We start from the raw sequence: 17,439 nt of genomic DNA on the forward strand, positions 1-17,439 counted from the left end.
CATGTGCCCTGAGGTTCTTCTTAATATGGTGTCTGTTTGCTTTCTGTCTACCTCCCCATGCCCCTGAATTCCTGGAATTATAGACACTAAGGGAGTGAATATAAAAATTTACTGGCTTGGATTCTTTCCCAGACATATATTTTTGCTACTATATTTTGTCATCATCAGGAAGGTAGTTTTAGTGTCTTCAAATCTCGATGGACTTGCATTTGGATATTGGTGGCAATATTTCCCTGAAACAAGAGCATTTCAAGCATTTGAATAACAATGCCTTTTTCTTCAGAAATTGTATCTTTGTTAAAACAATCATTTTTCCATTAAATTAGTTTTCTAAAAAGCTACAGTTCTCCTTGATGTACAGTAAGTATGAGTTATAGCATAAAGAGAAAGGGCCAAGAGCTAAAGGGAATCATTTTAATTCCTAATTACATAGTAAAATTAAGAGTTAATATTTTTGTGGTTTCTATTTCTGAGAACTGCCAAGAAATTAGTGGTAAATTCTGACTCACAATTTATGAAACATAGGCTGGAGCCTTTTCCTTTTTCTCAAATATTTAGTGAGTACCTAGGGTATAGGTGCAAAGCTCAGGTCTAGCTCTTGTAAAAGATGCAAAGAGTTTAAAAGTTCCTGCCCTCAATGCATTGTTTGCTCCCAGCATGTATTAAAATATTCTAAGGAGGAGGACAGAGAAAGTACTGAGGATGGACTGAAGTAATTAGTCCATTGCAAGTTTCCAAGTGAGAACAATGGTGCCATAATCGGTGACCCTTTTGTATTCTATTCCAGAAGTGTGGGGGTTGATGAGAGAATCCTGCTGGTAACAGAGGGCAGGAAATTGACTGGATGAAAGGAGAGCTGGCAGTGTTCAGTCAAATCCCAGCTGCTGGTATGGTGAGGGTGGAGGGTTCAGAACTCATGGGAATTGTGGGGCTAGGACAAATGAAAATATCTCAGTTGTGTGTTTGAAAATCTGCTAATCACCATTAAATTCTTGATCCCTTCACCCTTGACAGTTGGAACTGTGAGAGGTAAAATCCTGGCACAGCTCACCTACCATCTCCCATCCCCTCCCGCATCCCATAGAACACAGGCTTTGTAACCAGAGGCTGGATTTAAACCCTTTCCCACTCTGCTGTGTTGGTTGCTCAACTCCTTTTGCTGTGATTGCCACATTGTGGAAAGCGGGGAAATAATGTTTCCCTTTCTAGGTTTCTGAGAGGATGGGAAACAGTGCAGGGAAAGTACCTGACATATAGTGGGCATTCATTAAATAGTGCCTTATTACTTTTATTATGAATCTAAGGGGATCAAGGAAGTTGTAGTGCTGCAGCGAAAATGGCACGTTTCTCTCACAAGTGGTCAGGAAATCCATGCTCTACAGGTGAATGAGGGTCTAGAGGTCAAGTTCCTCTCCAGAACCTTCAAGGAACCTTGATCAATACTCTTAACTTTTTGAAATTTTGCTTATATATGAAATCTAAAGCTAAGAGAACTACTGCTGGGCACAAATGTCCAGAGCCTATGGAAAGAGCAAATAGTAAGTAATGAGGTGTCCAGGGAAAGCACTATCACTGTTCATGTACTGAATAAAAGGGAGTAGAAAAGTACATTACTCTGAGTTGGAAGAGACCTTCCAAAACAATTTAAAATAAAAGTGTTTAGCAGAGAGACAGCTGAGGCCTAAAAGAGGTTAAATGACACCAAAGGAAAAGGAGGGTTCTAGCTCCATCCTGACTTTTAGTATAATGCTCCTTTTCCACATAGTTTCTCCAAAAACAGGGGACAGTTGAGGGTTTGGGAAAGTCTATGAACTAATGCATCTGAGGTACTGTTGGACCACCTATGTCACAAAGGTGTGTTCATCAGCATCATTCAAGGACTCCTAGCATAAAAGTAGAAAATAGGAGTAGACATTTTCTCTTTTTTTGTTTTTTGAGACAGTCTCACTATGTAGTTGAGACTGACCTGGAACTCACTATGTAGCCCAAGCTGGTCTTGAACTCACAGAGATCCTCCTGCTTCAGCCTCCCAAGTGCTGGGATTACAAACGTGCACCATTACACCCAGCTAGACATTTTCTCTTTGTCAGCTCCTTTCTGCCATCCACTCCCCCATTTTGGTTCTTCATGTATTTTTTAAACATATTTTTCTGCTCGCACTGACATTCAGTCCCTTGGAATTTATTCATGTATGCCAGCCTTTGTGTAGTATCGGGGACATGAAGAAATGCAACAGAACTTGATCTGAGGAATACTCTTACCTAGTATGTAGAAAAGACATGTAAAGTTGAAAAAACATAAGAGGAAGTGAAACTAAACAAAAATGCAAAGGATTATATAATTAAATGTCAAATGAGAAATGTGTATCTGTGATTCCCAAACGCTATTTTATGGAGTTGTGCCTGTTGATGAAACATTTTCATCTGTTTGCTGTCAAATGAAAAAAGTAGGGCAAGTAAGTGATTATCTCATAACATGAAAGTTTTTGTTTTATAGGATTTTCTGAGGCTTTATTTTTCAATATTTTAGTACTAAATATTCTTTCTTTTATGAAATGTTGACATAGAAATAGTGGTGGTTATTTATGAAAGCCCATATTTAGAAAAATAAAAAGTTGAGTACATTTTACTGGTTACTTTGAAAGTTTGCTCATCCTCAAAATTGCAACACTAAAAGAACCACTTATGATCTCTAATGTCTGGAATCAAAGGGAGGAGTAATTATTAGACAGTAGAGTATTCCAGAAAAGCCTCCAGGAGCGGGAACAGACATTGATATAAAACTGGAAGGGTTGGATGAACTGGGCATTTTTGGGTAGCTTCCTCTTGAAGGAATAATGTGAGAAAAGCATCGGGAATGAGATTGGAGGTTTTGCATAGGATTATCGGGAGAAATGTTTGGAAGTCTTGTTATTTACCTGCTCTGCCATAAAAATAATCACTAGCAGTTACTATAATAAAAAGCTGGCCTCCGATTTCCCTGCATTAACCAAGTCATTGTCCTGAGCTGCTTACTACAGCCCCCGAATCAATGACCCTCCATCTTCTACTGCAATTCCGGTCTTCATCTCACTTATTATCTTGGCTCACCTCTCAGAACAAGTGTGCCGTGATTCATCTCCAGTTCTTACTTCTTGCTTCTGTCCTTGACCATAACTGGGACTTGTTCTTGAGATAGCCTGACACTGCTTAGCCTCTTGATATTGGGATCTATACCCAGCGCGAGCACCCACAGTGAGGTGGCTTTAGATGTCTGAGGAGTAAGCAGCCCTGTGCAGAGGGCATTAAGAGGGGATTTGGATGGAAGGAAGCTCAACAGGACGTGTTGATGGGGTCAATATGTTGACTGGGTCACCATGAGAGGCATGAACTGTAGCCAAGTTCTGGGGAGCCGAGTCTGAGATGGTCACCATTGACTAATGGAAGAATTTGGTTGGAGGATGGTGAGACCAGGAATGTGGGGGGAGGGCTGGTATGGAATGGGAGGGAAGTAAACTCAGGCTGGTGGAGAAGGATCAGGTCCATTTTCAGTTACCAGGGACTTGTGATCAGTGACTTCTGGAGACAGACCACATCAGACCCTTGGGCAGACCCAAGTGCACAAGGAAGAAATGGAAGAGTTCAGCCTCATCAAATGCTGGATATTAGTGTAGGAGGAGCTGGATAGGTGAGTGGAAGGCTGGAGAGGCCTTGAGGTCAAGGTGAGAATCTACTAGCCTAGAGATCATACATTTGGGTGTGGGGAGGGCACTCTTGCTTTCTGGGCTAGTAGTTGTGTCTCACTATGGGTGAACACCATGCAGAAGAGAAGTATGCTGTCCTGTTTGTGTGATCTGAAATGTGACCTTGGAACATATTGAAACATCATCTCCTTTGTGGAGCATCTTCATATCTTTCCCTGCCTTCTCCTCCTCTTCCTCCTCAGGAGAAGGGAGTCCTTGCTTCCAGGAGTGAAGTGACATGCAGAGGATAGGGACCAAGGGAGCCATCTTTATTTGGGCCTCCCTCATGGGTTGCTGAGAGCAGCAAATCTATTTAAGCTTATTTATGTGTCTGAAGTTGAGAGCTCATTTTTGCTTATTCAAGCAGCTACTGGGAAGGTGCTAAGCAGAAGAAATTCATATTTACCCTATTCCCACCCCACTCTGGGATGCTTTAGCTCCAGTGGAAGATAGTATTTACCTGCAGCTTTAGTTATGGGACCATGGGATGTGACAGCTGTGGAGAAGACTTTCTTCTTGTTTCCTCCTTCACCCATCTTTCCCTAGAGGAATTGAAAAAAGAAAAATTATAATTGTAATCTTCAAGACTGAGATTTCAGAGATTTCAGAGATTTGGGGGAAGATCCAAGGGGACTTGTGTTAGTTTCTTTACTAAAATACAAGTGTCTTAGTCCATTCAGACTGCTATAATAAAATAACAGAAACTTGGTGGCTTTGAAACAACAGATTGTTTTTTTCAGTGTTTTGCTGGTTGGAAGTCCAAGATCAAGGAAGATTCTAGCAGATTCTGTGTCTGGGCTTTCTTTTCACTGTGTCCTTACATAGCAGAAAGGGCAGGGAATCTCTTTGGAGAAAACATTTTATGAGGGTACCAAACCCAATCTCATTCATGAGGGTTCTACTCGCATGACCTTATTACTCCCCCAATCCCTCACCTCCTAATAACATCAGTTCAGGAGGTAGGATTTTAACATAGCAATTTGAGGGCTGTTTATAAGCATGGCAATAAGGGAGAAAAATGAGATTGTTGGGCAAATGGGCAAATGGAGATGTAGCAATATGACCAGCCACTGGGTAGTCTGGGATGGCAAGAAGCTGCCAGCTATGGCATGTTATTCCTTATAAGCTGAATGACTGTGGTGTAGGGGCCTAGAGGACATGGACGACAATCTGAGGCATTGTGCAGCTGGTTTCACTCAGTATTGATCAGCATGGGCAATTCTATAAGGAAGCCTAGCAGGTTAAATGTTCCTAGGTACAGTGTGAAAGTCTGGGGCTATTGCTGTCTCCTACCCACTTGGAAAATGCATAAATAGGAGTCCCCTCAAAGCCCACTGCCGGTGACTGGTTCAGCTGGAGTATTCATCTGCTCACCTAGTAGGTGTTGTCGTTGGGGATGTGAAGCACAGCCAGACAGCAGGAATGTAGTTTTGCCAAGGAGTAGAGGGCTGAAGCTCTCACAGGCAAACAGCAGCCAACTCTCATCAGCCTTGGTTTTTATTAGACACATGCACAATACTTTTATGAGAGTAAATAGTTAGTTCCTTACAGGTTATCTCTAGCAAAGCATTAGAAAATATTTTTATGAACACCTGCTTTTAGTTATTCATACACTTTCTCAAAACAGACTGTACCCAGAGTATTATCGGATGGTTCTCGAAACCCTTTGCAGCCTTGAACTTCTGAGTTGTGGCTCTGTGTGCGGAACCACAACTGCAGTTCCTATTCCAATCCATGTCCCAGTGTAACCTTCTCCTCTACACTTCCCCCTTTTGTTTTTGCTTCATTTCATGCAGCATTGAAGAAAATACAGCGGCTTGTCTAGAGGCTACTCCTTGCTGATGCTGGAGTCTTCCCCAGATTATACAGAAAACAATACAAATACATATGGATATTAATAACAATCCTACAGAGGATCCTATCATAGCCTTTAAATGAGAGAATAATGAATATCATCAATTATACTTTGTGCAAGATCAGTCCCACCAATTATCTCCAATTGTTTTTGATGTCTCCCTAATTTGGTTTTGTAATTCCAAAATCTCATGAGATATATTCCCGTGATTAAGCAGATGTTTTTTAACTTTTTCCCAAGGAAATACAGTTTCATTATAAGGGACAGGAGTTACACAAAAGGTGGATACATTCCAATCACAGCACAATTGAATTTGGCCCTGTAAACTAACAATTTGATGGCCCATCATTACAACAGCTTGTTGCAGGTCAGCAAGTTGGCGAGAAAGTTTGTTATCAATCTGACACTGTGATGTCCAAAGATTTTTCTGAATCTTTATGCCCGTCCTGGACAAACTCAGTAGCTTGTATAGCTTGATGGAGAGCAACTCCAGCAGTTGCTGCCATGGCTGTAATAGCTATCAGTCCGAGAACATCTGCAGCAATCAGTTTGATCACCCCCTTGGACCTTTTCAGGAGTCTTTTAAGAATTTCTTGTAGCATCAAGCTAGAAGGAGAATTCTGCCATTGTCTAGTCATATGTACAGGTAGACATACACCTGCTCTTGCCTTCAGAATATAAAGACTATGAGAACTCATGTTAAACATTATAGTATGATTTACGCAAGTTAAAAAGGAGCAATTGACACGTTACCAACCCTATTTCATTCCAGGTAGCAGTCCCACTCATAAAGACAAAAGGAAGAAGAACACAAGTTGAATATATCTGGTTTCATTTATCATGAAAGATAATTGAGTATGATTATTAGTTTGATTTTTTCCATATATTACCTTTCCATGCTCTTAAGGGTTTAAGGGCAGCTCCCACCTTCCAAACATGAAACTGTTAGGTTGAAAGGGCAAATGTGGGCTCGGTGAGGCAAACCCACCTCCATGCCACACGATTGACTTATTTCCTCCACTATTAGAAGTGATCATTCGATTCTCTCGGTGCCATCTGAGATCAGAGCCACACCCCTTTGCTCAAGCAGAGCCCATAGGACTCCAATCAATGATGCTTCCATCGGAAGTATTAAGTAAGACTCGAGCGGTTTCACCTCTGTACTGAGTCCAATAGACCCAATCACTGAGATGATTAACAATGGTTGTATGGCAAGGTGGAAGATCAGGAGGACTAGTTTGTTTGACTGAATTAATTTCTTTAAACCCTTCAACACTTAAAAGAAACAATCTTTTAGGGGCCTCATTCTTGGTGTCATTCTGAACCACTGAAGGCCATGCCTGGGGGGGGCTATTTTAAGACAATGTTTTTCATATCCAATACAAATAGGTAAACCTTCTGCTCCAACAGTATAATTTTTAATTATCCTTCCTTCCACCCCTGGCCTAAAAGGGCCATGATCATCATAGGGGCCTGGCATCCAGTTGGAATCATTTACATACATGGGGATAGTATAATCCCTCCAAGTAGCAATCCTGTTGAAGTGAGGATTTGGAATATAAGCCCAATAAGTATAATTTGTTCCACTAACCTGTGAGTAATTAAAGATAGCATAGCCCAAAACAAAGTGGTCGATGTAACTGGTCCCCGATTATTGAACCGCTCATTGACCTTTATCAGTTAGCTTCTTAATTTGGCCCCAGGTAGGCAATGGAGTGCGTTGAGTTCACGGAAGAGTCACATGAACCGCTGGACGGCCAATATGCTTGCGTTCCATGTCTTCTGTGATTTCCAGAGTATCAAACTTTCATCTCTGGCTCATTTTTCAGTTTTATGTCTTGAGTCAGGACCCAAAACTTCTCATCACCTGTGGAAATAAAAGCATAACCTTGGCCCCACCTCAAAACCTGGGCTGGTAGTCAGGTTTTCTTGAGTGGTGGTCGATGATAAATAGGTTGATCTAACTCTTTAGATTCTTGGATTTGCCAATGGTGTCCAGCTGCTGTGTGCCCATCTCAGGTGCCTCATTAAAAAAATTAAGAGTAAATAAAACTTGAGATAGTTTTTGTCATACTGTTCCCCACACCATTCCCCCTTTTTGTTTTTGCAACATCTCTTTCAAAGTACGATTAGCACTTTCAATTATTGTTTGACCTTGAGGGTTATACAGTATGTCAGTTGCATGTTCAATGTCATACTTTTGTAAATTTTTTTGAATTTAATAGAAATATAAGCAGAGCCATTATCAGTTTTTAAATTCTTCGGCTTTCCCATTATACTCATGGCTTCCATCAAATGAGTAATAGCTGCATTGGCCCTTTCAGAACTCAGGGCTGTGGCCCAAGTAAAGCCCGAAAAGGTATCGACTATGTGATGTACATATTTTAGTTTGCCAAATTCTGGAGTATGAGTGACATCCATTTGCCAAATCTGATTGGAAGCCATGCCTCTGGGATTAACTCCAGGTGCACATGAGGTGTGACTATTTGTGTGCAAGTGGAGCATTGTTGAATAATATCTTTTTTTAATTGAGTTTATTGGTACATTTTAGGTATACAGTACAGTTACATTTATCATTGGGATCTTGTACCTTTACATGACAGGTCTTGGTTCTCATTTTTTCCCCTTGTCCCGTCCTCCCTTCACCCCCTCCTCCTCTCCCCATTTACAAACACTTTTTTTCCATTATTTTGTTTTCTCATATTTTTTTCTTTTCCCTGTCGAATAATATCTTTAGCCTGTTGCCATATTAATGAAAATTGAGAGCATAGACTACGGGCATTAGAATGATGAAGAACATGATGCTGTTGAGCTTTAAGAACTGAACCTACAAGTAACTGATCAATAGTATCATTACCTTTGGCCATGGGTCAGGTAATTTGTTATATGGGTAATAAAGAGAGGATTTTCTCTAATATGTAACAATCGTTGTAATTGTATAAATAAATGATGTAAAGTAGAACCATTCTCAAAAATAGTAGCTGTTTCAATATTTTGGACAGTAAATTCAGCATACTGAGAATCTGTGACTATATTAAAAGTCTTATTATGATGTGTTAAAAATAAAATAATAGCCAATAATTCACCTTGTTGGACAGAATGATAGGGAGTTTGTACAACCTGGGTATCAATATCACTAGCATAACCAGCCAATCCTTGTTTATTGGCATCTGTATAAAAAGTAGGGCCTTAGGGCCAGGGATTTAGCTCAGTGGTTCTGATGCCTGCCTTGTAAACACAAGGTCCCAAGTTTGATCCCTGGTACTAAAAAAAAAAAAAAAAAAAAAAACTCAAAAAAGTAGGGCTTTGGACAGGATGTTTCACTATGATTTTACTAAAAATCCATTGAGTTCATTTCAAAAATTGAGTACGTTTATCCTTGGGATATGAGTTATGAATTTTACCAAGGAAATGAGCCATTGCTCTATGCCAATCATCAATAAGTTGAAACAACTCCTTTGTTTGTTTTGCAGTAAAAGGAACAATTATTTCTTGTGGATCATACCCCGTTAACTGATGGAGGCGTAAACAACCCTGACGAATTAATTTACAAATTAAAAAAAAATATGTTTCCAACTTTTTTACACTCTTATGTGGAAGAAAAATCCATTCAATAATATTAATATTCTGCTGGATTAGCCCAGTGGGAGAATGTGGAGTGTGGAAAACTAACAATTTAGATCTTGTAATGTTTCAATTCTCTGGAGAGAGGCATTTTTCATGTTTCTCAATCCAAGCCAATTCTTTTTGAGCTGCTCTGGTAAGAGCTCTAGGACTATTCAAATCTGAGGGTCCGTCTAAGATTTGGAAAAGATTAGTCAAAGCATATGTTGGTATTCCCAAAGTGGGATGAAGCCAATTAATATCTCCTAATAATTTTTTTTTTTTTTTTTTTTTGGTACCGGGGATTGAACTCAGGTCCTTGCACTTGCAAAGCAGGTGCCTGAACCACTAAGCTAACTCCCCAGCCCTCTCCTAATAATTTTTGATAATCATTAAGTGTCTTAAGGGTATCTTTTCTGAATTCAACTTTTTGGAGTATAATTGTAGTTCATTCAATAATTTGACCTAAATATTTCATAGGTGATTCTATTTGTATTTTTTCTGGCGCTATCTGAAGTCCATATAATTCTAATTCTTGTATTCCTTCTCTAAATATTTGTTGTAAAGTTTCAGGATTAGAATGAGAGAAGAGAATATCATCCATGTAATGAAATATAAAACTTTGAGGATATCATTTACAAATGAAAGATAAACACTAATCTACAAAACGCTGACATAATGTGGGACTATTTAACATTCCTTGTGGCAATACTTTCCATTGATACTTACGAACAGGATGACTATTATTTTAAGTGGGAACAGTAAAAGCATATTTCTCCCAATCCTGAGGTTGTAAAGGGATAGTGAAAAAGCAATCCTTAAGATCTACAATAATAATAGGCCATTCCTTGGGAATTAATGTGGGTGTAGGTACTCCCAACTGTAAAGGCCCCATAGGCTGTATTATCTCACTGATTTTTCTAAGATCTGTAAGCATTCTCCATTTACCACTTTCCTTTTTTATCACAAACACAGGAGAATTCCATGGATTAGTAGAAGGTTCAATGTGCCCTGCATCTAACTGTTCTTGCACCAAATTTTCCAGAGCTTCTAGTTTTTCTCTTGTAAGGGGCCACTGTTCTGTCCACACAGGGGCCTCTTTTAACCTTTTAAAGGCAGAGGCTAAAAGATTAGCATGATAAATAGGGGAGTTAACATCACAGCAAGCCTTAATATACTCTTCCAAATGGTGCTCTTTGCGCCCTTAAGGGGTGTGGAGCCTTTTGGCATTCTGTATTAGCATTTTCATAAGATAGGGCCTGTAATAAAATCTCTTGAACATCTGGTTGTGCAATACCTCCAGTAATAGCAGGTTGAAGTTGGGATGAAAAATCAGTATAAGGTTACCCAGGGTTTTGCATGATTTTAGTGAATGACTGGGCACTCCGGCCAGGGGGTTCAACTCTATTCCAAGTGCACATACAGCATAAATGAATTTGACCCATAGAAACATCATCAAGACCCACTTGAGCTGCTGATGCAGCTGCTGCACCTTGCCCTGTTAACTGATCTACTGTAGGGCTTGGTGGATTGTGCTGTGCGTTGACAAAAGCCATTTGCTTAGCTTTTTTCCTCCACCAAGTTTTAAATTGTAGATACTCCCCTGCCTCTAAAATTCGTCTTTTTTAAAGTCTCCCAGTCCATTGGTATCAACTGATTTTCAGTTGTATAGTTATTAAGAAGTCCAGTTATATAAGTTGAATGCATACTGTAAAAGCTTCCTTAAAAGACTTTAACACCTTATATTCTATATTATGATAATCACTTTGAACATAACCTTGGGGATATTGAGCATTAGTTGGTATACTTTGTCAAAGTATAGGAAATCCAAAGAAATCTAAATAATCATAGGAATTAGCACGTGAGCAATCTTTATTAAAATCCAAAAGCAACTTTTTCCCAAAAGATCCCCCAAGCTGTACTAGAGGCTTTTTTTTGTGGTTTTTTTTTTTATTTGTTTGTTTGTTTTTTTGAGACAGGGTCTCACTATGTAGTTGAGACTGACCTGGAACTCACTATGCAGCCCAGGCGGGTCTCGAACTCACAGCTATCCTCCTGCCTCAGCCTCCCAAGTGCTGGGATTACAGGTGTGCGCCACCACGTCCGGTTTAGGGGCCTTTGAAGTGTCATAGGGCCAATGTGTGCCTCTGGAGGAGAAAGGAGCGGGAGAGGCCAAAGGCTCAAAGCTTTCTTTCATATAAGGATTATAAGTAGTCGGGGTTTCTGTTTCTTGTTTCTTAACATTTCCTGCTCCAGTCTGGAAAGCTAATTTATCAACCTTCTCAGCTGTCTGCTGAACCTGAGCCATCAGGATTTTGTAATCCTTCATGTAAGGCTCAGAATCCCATCCTTCAGTGTTTACATCCTCACTTTCACTTTCAGTTAAGGATAGCTCCTCCGATTTTTTACCAAATTCACAGTCTCCTGTCTTTTCATCTTTATCTCCAAAGCAAGTAGGAGCCCGTTTTGGCAAAGGGGGAAGAGGTTGGGATAACACATCATCCGCAGACTCATACCTCCGATGCGGTATCTGATTTGGGTGCTCATAATCTGTACCACAAGATTCCGATTCAAACTGCAAAGGCTGGAGAACTATGGATATCAAATTACAGAGTGACCGGACTGACACTGGAATTGTACCCCCAGCCTGATTGCCCCCTAAAGCCCGCATAACTTGTTTCCACACTGTCAAATTTAACTGAGCTTTACCACTGGGGTGAAACCAATAACAATGTTTTCTTACCACCGAAAATTGCTCCCTGAACTGGGAACTCTTCACCTTCACCCCTGCACTTTTCAGCAGATTGTGAAATAATTTGATATATTGAGTCTCGGTGGATGAGGAATTCCCCATGACTCTAATTCTGAAATTCCCAAAAGTTTCATTTTCTCCTGAATGTACTTTTTTCCCTTTCGGTTCCCTGTCTTTTTGAGATTTACCCTTCAGGTCACTGTTCGGGCGCCACTTGTCACTGGGGACACAAAGCATAGCCAGACAGCAGGAATGTAGTTTTGCCAAGGAGTAGGGGGCTGAAGCTCTCACAGGCAAAGAGCAGCCAACTCTCAACAACCTCGGTTTTTATTAGATACATGCACAATACTTCCATGAGAATAAAGAGTTAGCTCCTTACAGATTATCTCTAGCAAAGCATTAGAAAATATTTTTATGAACACCTGGTTCTAGTTATTCATATACTTTTTCAAAACAAACTGTTCCCAGAATGTCATCAGGTTGTTCTGAAGACTGTTTGCTGCCTTGAACTTTTGAGTTGTGGCTTTGTGTGCGGAACCACAACTGCAGTTCTTCCAATCTGAGTCCCAGTGTAACCTTCTCCTCTACAATAGGAGTTGAGTATATGTACAAAACTGAATGAACATCTGAGGCCAGGAATAGGAGAAATGCCTCTACTCATGGTCTGTGAATGACAAAAAGAGGGATAACTAATGTCTAAGACCTTGCTATGTTCCCACTGTTGGACAGGACCATTTCTCCCTAGGGATGCCGGAGGAAGGGACATGTAGGAGAAATAGGCAGGAATGAGAACAAGAATGTCAAAGTTAGTAGTGGGTGGGGATGTTAGCCCATGTGGATTCTGGATAGCTGCGGCTCATCCCACTGTGTCTGTGCGTGACTCCCCATGGCGGGCAGAGGCCCCTCCTTAATTCCTCTACCTACCTTTTCCTGCCTTGCCAGCAACTTCCCAGAAAATGTGTTGTATTCTTCAAATTGCTCTTTTCAGCTGCATGTCATGATTTTCTCTTGCCTTAATTTGTTTACTCATTGCCATGCTAGCTAGCTAGGGGTTTCAATTGTCCAGGGCTATCCTGCTGGCCACCCGTGGAGACTGTCCCAGTCCCCCTAGCTCCTTGTCTCTACAGTTCTCACAGCCTCCTATGCACATCAAAAGGAGGTGATGAGAATAACATTTTCCTTTTGTTCTGTGCATCTCAGAAAAAGCCTGGTAAGGCATGAACTGCTTCTTTTAGGGTCAAGTTTTGCAAGGGCTCTCATGGGATCACTGTTTGGGGGACAAACTACCAGGGCACATGATGAGTTGATTGTCCCATCTATAACTAGGAAAATAAAAGAAAGAAGAGTACACCAAGATTTGTCTGTGATAAGCCACATCTAAGAAATATGAAGGCCGGGCCCGGGGTTTATTTCAGCAGCACAGCTCCTGTCTTGTAAGCACAAGGTCCTGAGTTCAATCCTTGGTGCCAAAAAAAGAAAAAAAATATGAAGATCTTCAGGGCTGTGGCAGATCTGTGATATCTGAGAACTTAGTACCCACTCGCCAGGGATCTCCAAGTCCAAGAAACAGATTTTTGTATGGGATCTTGGCTTCACATTTGGGATTCCTGTGTTTTCAGTGCCTTGCCTTACTGCATAGTGGCCTTTTTAGCTTTCACTTTGATTTTGCATTTAAACACACTATTTACCCATTTGCCATCCATTCATTCAACACATATTCAACAAATAATTATTTCTTGCCCCAGAGTTCCCCTGTTGACACTGATCTGTGAGATACTCAGGACTGTCTTGGGTGAGTGGGAGATAGAGAGATTAATTTTCCAAATAATGAATTTTTGATATGTGGGGAGATATGGCAGATAAATTCTTTTCTGTCCTCTGATAAACTGTCCTGAGGTGCAGTTATCTTCTGGCAGGGTCAAATGATAATATGCTCTCATCTTGGCTTGTTCTTCTTCCCTACCTTACTTCACTTCTGCTTCTCTCCTGTTTCCATGTGATAGAATTCCTTAATAAAGGCATCTACACCTTTGCTGCAGGGTGGGCTTTCTGAGGGTTCCAGGCTAAGACAGAGGCATGTATCAGCCAATGTAGGGCCTTGCAGGATATCAGTTTACATCTCATTCTGGTCATTTGGGAGTATTTGTGCATACAAAGACATGATCTGATGTCAGTTTTATTTATTTATTTATTTTATGAAAATTTTAAAAACATGAATTTGCATGCAATGGGAGAATGGATTGAAGACATGCAGAGTAACAAGAAGGGTTTTCCATAGTTAACTCAAGAGAGGGATACTGGGCCCAGAAAGAAGGAGACCAGGAGATCATGAGCATGTGTATGTGTGTTGAGGACATCTATAAGATGAGGCTGCATTGAAGTGGGCTCTGGGCAGAGGTCTAGGCTGTTCTCAGTCTGGCTCACCTCTGCAGAGGACGCAGTCCTTAGGTTTGGAATTCATATGTGGTTCAGCAAGATCCTATTAAAACCCTGGAGGAAGTAGCCTGATTTCCTATTCTTAGCAGCCCTCTACCTTCATCTGTTTAATTCATTTTTGATTAAAGTAGTATTTCATTTGACTACATCCATGACTAATATGTAAGGAAATACTTTTTCCATTAATGAAAACTAATTTAGTTTAAAAAGACAAGACTGGGGGGCCTGGGATTTAGCTCAGTGGTTCTGCCACTTGCCTCGCAAGCACAAAGACCAGAGTTCGATCCCTGGTACCAAAAAAAATAAATAAATAAAATTAAAAAATAAATAAAAAGACAGGACTGGGACTTGGATGCCAATTGCCGCGGATTTCAATGCCAGCTTGACCAGTTCTTTGATACATAGTGTGATAAAAAATATGGAGACTATTTAAATTTATTATATTAAAAACAATGTCTTTAATCCCCCTCAAAATACCCCTCTTTCTTTGCACACACTTATCCCATTATTCTTGCCACTTTCTGGAGCAGTTCTGGAAGTCTTCTTTTATGAGTGTCTTTAATTGTGCTATTGTAGTAGCTTCACTGTCCTGAATTATTTTTAATTTGGGGAAGAGCCAGAAGTACAGGGAGTCAAATTCATTGAATAAGGTGGATGTGGACCCACCATAATATTTTTATTCTTGGAAATTGCATTACCAGAGCATTGTTTTTGGGTTGTTTCTTTTGCACATTTTTCTTTAATGCTCTAATAAGCCCATACAGTATTCAGAGTTCACTGGAGTGTTGCTGGGTACAAACTGAGGTTGCACAATTCCACCAAGGTCAAAAAACGCAATCAATATCATCTTGCTGTTGGTCTTGATTGACGTGCTTCCCCCCCACAACCCCACCTGAGAACTGGGTGATTTCCATTGAGAATTCTGAACCTTGGTCTCAGGGGCAAAACCATAGACCGAAACTTCACCTCTTGGGTTGGCATTTTTTTAAAAAGCTGCCAAGATCTCAAAACTCCATTGCAGTTGAAAAAAAATTCATGTTTGCAATTCATGATTTATAGCATACTTTAAAACATGCCTTTCTCAACCACAGCTCACAACTGACTGACTGCACCAAACAACTTGAAACTTGTCACATATCATTAATTACTAAGGTTCAACTCACTGCATCTCATGTTGAAGATCCCCGCCTTTCCACTGGATGGCACTCAGCAGCAGCATTCACCATATATTCTGATCCTATCGCATATGTGGCCTTGGGCTAAGTTTCTCATCAGCAGTGCAGGGTCTAATAACATGAGCTGCCTGGAGTTGCAAGGATTACATGATTTCTGTGTGGACAGTGCTGATGCATGCTCTTCTGCCGCCATTTTTAGAGAAGTAAACTGTTACTTCACCCATAACAATTCTGTGGGAAAGTGAAGTCTAGTGGGGATTGACTGAGGTGTTTCCAATCTTTGTCCTCACCTGGCTAACTTCCTTCCAGGATTAAACCTGGAGATTCTAGGGGGAGATAATAGATCATCATTCCTGTAGAGTTATTCCAGAGGCTTTCTTTTGAGGTCTCACAACAGCATCTATGTATGAATGTCTATGACGGCCCTGTGACAACATAGTCGGAGTCAAGTGTTGTTCAATCAGTTTTATAGAGAGAAGATTCTAATACCTCAGGCAGTTGTGTCTTCCATTTTACAATCAAACTCTAGGTCATCTCCCCCTTGATGTTATCTTCTTCACGTGCTCAACTGAAAGTAATACCAACTTTTGCAGAATAAAGCATCAATCTCTGAGGATGCCTGATGTGAACCATTTGTATGAACCTTATAGCTATATTAAATTTAATAATGACCTTTTTTTTTTTTTGGTACCAGGGATCAAACTCTGGCCCTCGCGCTTGTGAGGCAGGTGGTGGCACCACTGAGCTAAATCCCTGGCCCAATAATGTGCTTTTTAAATTCAAAAGTATTTTGTTTGTTACAGAAAATATGTAAAATTATATAGAGAAATTGAAATTATCCACAATCCCATGCACAATTAGTTATTAGTATTACGTATATATTTTTGTAGCCCCCCCACCTAAACATACATGTGTACACTCACAAACACTGGTGGCACCACTGAGCTAAATCCCTGGCCCAATAATGTGCTTTTTAAATTCAAAAGTATTTTGTTTGTTACAGAAAATATGTAAAATTATATAGAGAAATTGAAATTATCCACAATCCCATGCACAATTAGTTATTAGTATTACGTATATATTTTTGTAGCCCCCCCACCTAAACATACATGTGTACACTCACAAACACATACACATACACAGTTATTATAGTGTGACATTATATTGTGCCTTTTGTAACCTGCTTACCAATCAATAGCATATGATGAGTAGGGTCCTATATTATTAAATATCATTTTGCTATTATTTTAAGTGATTGCAAAAATTCCATTATTTGGTTCTATTATAATATGTAAACTGGTTATATATTTTAATATTTAAAATAACAGTCCAACAGCTAATTTTATAAATGCATCTTTGTGTGCAGGTGTCATGAGGACAAATTTCATGAGGTAATCTCATAAGGATAAATTTGTAGAATTGGAATTTTCTCTTTTTTGAAACAGTCTCTTTTTTGAGAGTAGTTCAGGCTGAACTTGAACTCCCTATTTAGCCCAGGCTGGCCTCAAACTCATGGTAATCCCCCTGCCTCAGCCTCCCAAGTGCTGGCATGTGCCACTACACCCAGCTAGAATTGAGTTTTTATTTATTTATTTTTTGGTACCGGGGATCGAACTCGGGTCCTTGTGCTTGCAAGGCAGGCCACCGAACCGCTGAGCTAAATCACCAGCTCCTAGAATTGAAAATTTTAAAGCAGAGACCACACATGCATCAAGAAGCATTGTTCAGTCTCTCTCAGATGAGTTTATACTAATTATACCTCTGCCAGTAGTGGATGAAGTGTCTACATTTTTGACAAATCTGAGTCTTTTAATTAGTGAGACTATTTCCTGAGCTTCTTCTAAATACTTATATCTTAATTATGTTATACTTTCAAATGTTTAATATAGAAAACAAT

General features: G+C 40.0%; 1 protein-coding gene across 1 annotated transcript in view; it reads left to right on the plus strand.

Moving 5' to 3' along the window:
* Positions 1–17,439, plus strand: part of Cacna1e (calcium voltage-gated channel subunit alpha1 E) — a 397,594-nt gene that overhangs the window by 37,451 nt on the left and 342,704 nt on the right. The gene's annotated exons all lie outside the window — the stretch shown is intronic.

This window comes from Fukomys damarensis, unplaced genomic scaffold (genome assembly GCF_012274545.1).
Source record: "Fukomys damarensis isolate Sample0158 unplaced genomic scaffold, DMR_v1.0_HiC HiC_scaffold_11, whole genome shotgun sequence".
NCBI lineage: Eukaryota > Metazoa > Chordata > Mammalia > Rodentia > Bathyergidae > Fukomys > Fukomys damarensis.